Source organism: Arachis ipaensis, chromosome B4 (genome assembly GCF_059453495.1).
Source record: "Arachis ipaensis isolate K30076 ecotype BB chromosome B4, ASM5945349v1, whole genome shotgun sequence".
NCBI lineage: Eukaryota > Viridiplantae > Streptophyta > Magnoliopsida > Fabales > Fabaceae > Arachis > Arachis ipaensis.
In genome coordinates, this window is record NC_142439.1 from 41,201,096 (window position 1) to 41,208,893 (window position 7,798).

Here is a 7,798-nt window from a genome sequence, read left to right on the forward strand (position 1 = left end):
CCTTTTTATCGAAAATGTAATTGATGCAAATAGGATTTTAAAGATTATTTTAGTGCATACGGTCAATCTAATAATGAATTATTAAGATTTAATTTTGTTAAGAGCAATACTACGTGATCAATAAATATTATCATTTTTAGCCAACAATTAGCCAACGATAATTTATATTTATATTTATAGAAATTTTTCACACAAGAAATATATAGTTTATATTTATATTTATCAGAATTTGCTCAAATAAATCAATACCGTTTATATTTATATTTTTTAGAATTTGTACACATAAATTAATAAAATTTATTTATTAAAAATAATTTAATATTTGTGTTAGTTAAATAATAATCAAAATACTAAACATTGATGGCTTTTAAGAGTTTCTCTTCTATTAATGCAAATAAATGTATGAAAAAGAAATTGTGGCTTGTATAAATTGAAAGAATTCTTTTATGTGCTCCTAATATCCTCGTATAAGATCAATCGCTAAAGAAGTTATTATAGCTAGTTTATCAAAGGTGAAACACTTTAGAGAGATTTAGGATTTAATTAGATATTATATTTTTGAGAAATATTGAATTTGTAATATATAGAATTAATATTGAATAAACCTAATTTATTTCAAAAGTTAGCTTAAGAGATAAAAAATAGGGATAAATATTGTTTTGGTCCCTAATGTTGAGGGTCAGAATCAAAATCACCCCTAATGTAATTAATCATCTCTAATGTAATTTTTTTATTTAGAATCATCCTTAACGTTTTATTTTATATTAAAATCGTCCTTTTTAATAAAATTTTTAATTTTATTACAAAAATATCCCTATTCAAATAAATAAAAAAATAAGTAAAATTACAAAAAAAGAAGAAAAGAACGCCAGCAGATGGGAGAAAGAAAAGGGGAGGGGGGAAGGGGGAAGGGGGGAGGGGGGACAGCACCGACGGCGAAGCTTGGAGTCGCCGTCGCCGTCAGAAAACCTAGCGCCAACCCATTACCCCATTTCTCCCTGAACCGCTGGCACCCCACCTTCAAGTCCCACCTCCTGAACGCTCCCACCAAATCGGTGAATGGCTCCGATGCGGCGGCGGCGGGAGTGAATCGAGCGCTTCTACTGGTGGTGGTGGTGATGGGGGAGAGGGAGGAGGGGAAGTGGAAGAAGCCGGAGAAGAAGAGGAAGAAAATGAAGAGGAGCATGATGGAGATGGTGATGGTGATGTTGATGGGTTTGGGTGGCACCAGCAGCATGGTGTTAATAGTGTTATGTCTCTGCGTCGTTATCGGGCCTTGGATGGAGACCACGCCGCTGAGCCGTCGCTGCCGATTTGCCCACAAGCTGCCGTTGGGGAAGCAGAACAGCGAAGAGAGGAGATGTGCGAGGAAGGAGAAAGGACGAAGCGCCAGTGGGTCTGTTTTGGCTTCTGCATCTGCTTCTTCTTCCGCATCTGCTTGCAATTCTGCTTCTGCATTTGCATCTGCTTCTTCTTCGGCTTCTTCTTCTACTTCGGCTTCTGCATCTGCTTCTTCTTCTGCATCTGTTTCTGATTCTGCTGTTGAATTTTGCTATTGAATTTGCTGTTTTTGTTGTTAAATTTGCTGTTTGTGCTGTTGATTTTGCTGTTTTTGTTGTTTCTGCATCTGTTTTTGCTGTTGCATCTAAATTTTGCTTCTTCTTCTGCATCTGTTGAATTTTGCTGTTGAATTTACTTCTTTTTCTACATCTTTTTCTGATTCTTCTGTTTTTATTTTGCTAATGAATTTAATGTTTCTGAATTTGAATGTGTTATTGTTAGTGTTGTTTAAGCTGATTATTAGTATTTGATGGAAGTAAGAAAGGTGGTGGTGGTGAAGTAAGGAAGGTAATGGTGGCGGTAAATGTGTTGGTGGTGGTGGAGGGTATTTTTGTCCATAAAAATTTAAAAGGATGATTTTAATATGAAATAAAACGTTAAGGATGATTCTAAATCAAAAATTACATTGGGACGATTTCGATTCTGACCCTCAACGTTAGGGATCAAAACAATACTTATCCCTAAAAAATATTACTTATTAAGCCATTGAAGTCACTTCTTTAAAAAAAATGTAAGACTTGTAATACACGTTTCTTACATTAGGCATAAACATTTGGAGTGTAAAATTTATAGACATAATCATCTGCTATAAGTAAATTGTTTAATTATATTGAATCAGATATACTCTAAAACCATATTAGAATTTTTAATTCCGCTTTGTAGACAATGGAAATTATAAACAACGTGAATAATGGACTTTAATCTTGGTCTACAGAAGGTAAAAAAAATAATCCACCTCCAATTGTCCTCCTAAAAACTCTATTTTCACTTTTACAATTTCACCATCCACTTTTTAATAGCAGCACTATCCCTCTCAACACCCTAGTAGAGCCATCGTTCCCTGCCGCTCCAGCAAGCCTCAGCGCTGCCAATTCTCTTCCCTGTTACCTCCGTCAGTGCTGTGCCAACCTCCCTGCCAAACGCGGCATTCCTCCTCTGTCTTCATTTCCACTCTCCGTTTCCTCCACGCAAACACACACGTTTTCGTAGCACCACTGCATTCCACCAATAAGATCATTGACAGGGGTAACGCGAGGCTTACCTCACCGTGCCACTGTGCTTCTTCACCCATTAGTCTGCAAGAGGTAAGTTGATAGTTAGGGTTTTATTTTTTCATAGGATGTTTATGCTATGTATTAGGCTTTTGGTAATAGTTACTGCGGTTCGAATTAGATCTTCTTTGATTTAGTTGAATTAGTGGATTTCTATTCTGTATGTAAACAATTTTAGGTCTTTTAATAATTAGTATCAAGTGGAAAGAAAAAATATATGACTATTGCTGACTTGCTTAGCTTCTATTTTGTTCTATACTATATATTTCTCATATTGGTTTAGTTGAATTGATGTTGGGTGTTAATCTAGGTTTCAATTAGTATGTACAAATGTTCGAATTAGATGTTATTTAAATTGGTTGAACTCGTGGATGCTTATTCTTGTTTTAAACCATTTTATACGCGTGAATATTTGGTTTCAACTGATTTACTCCATACTGAAAATAATACGGATGTTGATTTCACTATGTATGTGAATGGTTCATTTTATTAAAAAAATGGATGTTTGTTTGGGTTATGTGATTGAATTTTTACTTGATTACATCTTTGATTTGGGATTTAGTTAAATAATTAGTTAAAAAATTTAGTCTAATTGTGCTTGAATTTACCTGATCAAATTTGGCACAACAGTATGAATGCAGTATAAGTTTTTGCTATGTATTAGGCTTCTGGTAATAGTTACAACAGTTCTAATTAGATGTTCTTTGATTTGGTTGAATTAATGAATTTCTGTTCTGCATGTAAGTAATTTTAGGTCTTTTAATAACGGGTATCAACTCGAAAGAAAAAAAGGGATTGTTGCTAATTTGCTTGGTTTTTATTTTTTTTTCGGTACTATATGTTTCTTATTTTGGGTTGGGAGTTTTGAAAAAAAAGAAAAGAAAAGTTACAGCTAAGTCTTAGTTGAATTGATATTTGGTGTGAATCTAGTGTTCAGGTAGTATGCATAGATGTTCGAATTAGGTTTTAATTGAATTTGTTGACTCTGATGCTTATTCTTCTTTTAAACCATTTTATATGTGTGAATATGTGGTTTCAACTGATTTACCAGGTGCACGGGTAATAATTTGGAAAATTTGATAGTTGTTCCTTAAGAATTGAGGAGGATATTCATTTTGGCATGTATAATGTTGGTTCTTTTATATGAGAAGTGTATATTTATTTGATTTAGTACCGTTGTTCTATTACTTGAATTGCTGGCTTTTGCATGTACATGCTCCGCATGTTTATTTTGTTACGTACTTTGGAATTGATTTAGTTTAATTATGCTTGAATAGAAATTGGGTTTGATTTGAGTCATTTAGACTGGGTGTTGACGGAGGAAAATAATCGGTTCGGAATTTTCACAAAATAATTCTGTTGAAGTATAGATCCAAACCAATAGATGATTCTCAATCAAAGTTTAGTTTGTTTGTCACTTAAGTCAAACCAATAAAAACTGAGAGTATTTAAACCTCGGGTCGTCTCTCAAAGAAATTGCAGGAAAGTGTGTTTATTATTGGTTATGAGATATTTTTGGGAGTTTTGGAGTGATTACAATTGACAAGAAATGTAAATGACAAGAAAGTAAAACTACAACTAAGGAACTATAAATGCTAAAAGAGCTAAGAAATCAAAGCTAACAAAAAAGAATGACAATCAATCAATATAAAAAGCCTTGGCTAGGAATGAGAATTAGAATTCCTATCCTCATTGTCATCCTCAATTGTGATAGTAAGTGTATATTGCTCTCACTTAGTCATCCTCTAACAATGAAGGAAAGTCAAGTGAGCACAATTGACTATAGTCCACAAGTCCTAATCAATTCCTAGTGAAAGATTAGCTTTAGTGGCATTTAAGCTAACTAGCAACCTTCAATTACCAATCAACATTAGATTTTGACAATTCAAGAGTCTCCAATTACTCAACTCTCAAGCTAAGAGTGCAAAAATCTACTCTAAAACTAAACCAAGAATTTTATCAAACACTTGGAAGGTATAAAATGAAAGCATGGTAAAATAACAAGAATTAATAAAATCTAAGTCTAATAATTGCAAGATAACAATAACAACAATTAAAGAAAGCAATAATGATCATGAAAAGATAAATTGCATTAAAGAGAATCAAAATCAACAAGAGTCTATAATATATAAAAGTGAACAAATAAAAGAAATAACATGTAAAACTAAGAGAACAAGGATGTAATAACAAGAAATTGTAAGAAAAACTAAATCAAGACAAGATCAAAACCTAAATCTAAAAGGAAATCAACCTAAATCTACCCTAATTCTAAAGAGAAAAGAGAGCTTCTCTCTCTAGAATATAACCTAAAACATGATTTTAAAGTAAACCTAATTGCTCTCCCCTTGTTCTTTCTTGAATTTGGCCTCAAATACTTCAGAAATGAGTTGAATTGGGCTCTGGAAGGCTGGAAATCGCGGCCCACGTATTGCAATTAATGAAGTCACATGCCTCATGTCAGGCGTACACGCAAGGCACGCGTATGCGCAACATGGCTAATTTCCAAAGCATGCGTATGCACAAGGCAACATGGCTAATTCCCAAGGAAAGCGTACACGTGACCATGAATTTCTTCAAATCCTCATTTCTTTGTGAATTCTCCACTTGGCATACTTTTTCTTCACTTTTTCAACCCAATCTTTGTCTACTAAGCCTGAAATAACTTAACAAACACATCAAGACATCGAATGGAATTAAAGTGAATTAAATTTAGCGAATTAAAGGTCTAAAAAGCATGTTTTCACTCTTAAGTACAAATTAGGAGAGATTCACAGCACTATGCTATTTCATTAATTAAATGTAGAAAAAGTTGATAAAATTCACCAAATTCAATATAAGATAAAGCATAAAATTGTGATTTATCAGGTGTACAAGTGATATTTTTGTCAATGAGTTGGTTGTTAGTGAAGCACTAAGGAGGATGTTCATTTTACTTTATATATGGATGTTTGTCTGGGTTATGTCATTGGTCTTTTGCTTAGTTTTCTATGTGGTTTGGGAGTCAATTAAATAATTAGTTAAGGCTTAGTTTAATTGTACTTGAATTTACCTAATTAAATTTGGTACAATAGTATGAATCCAATATATTTTTCTAATTATAATGTGTGATTATTCTATTATTAGTTAGATGTTTGATTTCAAATTACACTGTAAGTTCCACTTGTGTGAAACTTAACCCATTATCAGTTTTTAACAGCACCAAGCACGAAGACCATGATTCAGCAAGCTGAAGGATTACCTACAAAAAGACTGGCAAGGGAGTAAAACATCAACAGATAAAAGATGACTAGAATGATGATTTCTGTAAATCCCGGTTAAATTAGTAGATAATTAGTCAATAAATTAGTTTTTAATAAGGAAGATTAGAAATGTGAAAATTATATCAAATTAGGATAGAGCTCATTGAAACGAGAATTTTGACACCAATTTCGAAGAAAACGGCCCAAGATTGGACCGAACTGGCCGAACCGGTTGAACCGGGCCCGTAGGCCCAACCGGACCAACCCATTACATGAGCTTAAAAGCTCATTTCTTTCTTCCAATGCAGCAGAAGCACAACGTAACAGGGGGAGGGAGAAGAGAAACGTACCGAAACCCCTGCGTCAACTCCCGAACGCCGTAACTTCTCCGTCCGAGTTTCGATCGCCGCACCGTTTGCGGCCACGCGTCCACCGCGTTGAGCTCTACATTTCTACCGGAACAATTTCTTTGGTAAGCCACTAATCACTTCCAGCCATTCTTTTTCCCCAATTTTCAAATAATTGGAAGAGATGTTGAATTCCTTTGATTTCTGATGTTTTAGGATCCAATTAACTTGAGGAAAACGTTTACTCTTACTTATGTGAAGCTTGGGTAAGGTGAGGATACTATAATTCTATTTTAATTTTACTAAATTTGAGCTTTGAGTATTAAATTGGGTATATATGTGTTATAAATGTGTATTAGGTTGTGAATAAATAATTGGAGCTCGAAATTGTGAATACTGGAACTTGGAGGAAGCGGATTAGTTGAGGTTTTGAGGGCTGTGTTCTTTAGAAAAAATTATCTTGGAATAATACTTGGGAATCGGCTAAGGTATGATTTAGGTTTCTTGCATTTAATATATATTGTTCTGCGAAAACTTAGGCTAGATGACCATATGATAAGTTGGAATGCAGGTGTATGTTTAATGTTTAGTAATTTGTCGATGAATATATTTGGTTGAAGTTTATTGGATAATTAGTTATTAATTTTGGATGGTGAATGTTGTTATGTTAATTTGGAGAGAATTATGGTTGAATGTTATTATTGATGAACATGGTTGGTTTGGTGTTTGTTGATTAACTAATGATTTGATGAATTATTGATTTGAGGTATTTTGTGTTAGAAGCCTAGGATTAGTGAACTATGGTCCTTAGTTGAATTTTAGTTGTTGGATTTGAATATTGTATGAGTATAATTATAGATCTAAGAAAGATTTATTGTGGTGACTGTTATGATGATGATGAAGTGTATGTTGAATTGAAAAGAATGCAGGTTTGGACCCGAAAAGGGTGACAAAGTCCGAGTTTTAGAGGAGATGCTGGCAAAATTTTATAAAAATTAGAGACTTTATTTATATGATTATTTAAAAAGATTTAGATTCAAAGGTTATATAGTTTGATTTTGAGTTATTAAGAAAATGAGCATGTTTTAAGTTTGATTCATTTAGAAAAGAATGAATCATGTTTTGAATTGGAACTATTGATGGACGGAATGGGAGGTGTGATAATGAAGGATAAGGATTGAATATGATTGACGTATAATGATGAATGAGAAGCGATTGAGAATGATGTGGATGTTGATGAATTATAATTGAATTATTTATATGGCTTATGAATTTGAATAATCTGAGATACGAGATTCCCTGGATAAAGTGCCGTGGCTTGCCACCACGTGTACCAGGTTGAAAACTCGATACTCTGTTGACCCTACGACGTAAGTGTGATCGGGCACTATATAAATTCCCGGAATGTTACCCCCATTGAGCAATATTGATTATTTGAGAAAAAGCTATGCATAGACTCTTGGGGATGCACGTCGGGAGATAGTCTAAGGACAATTTAGACTTGTCAGGTTGGTTGGATAACCGACAGATAAGCCTCATCAGCCATAGGACAGGCATGCATCATATGCATATTACTCGAATTACTTGCTTGTGCTTTAAT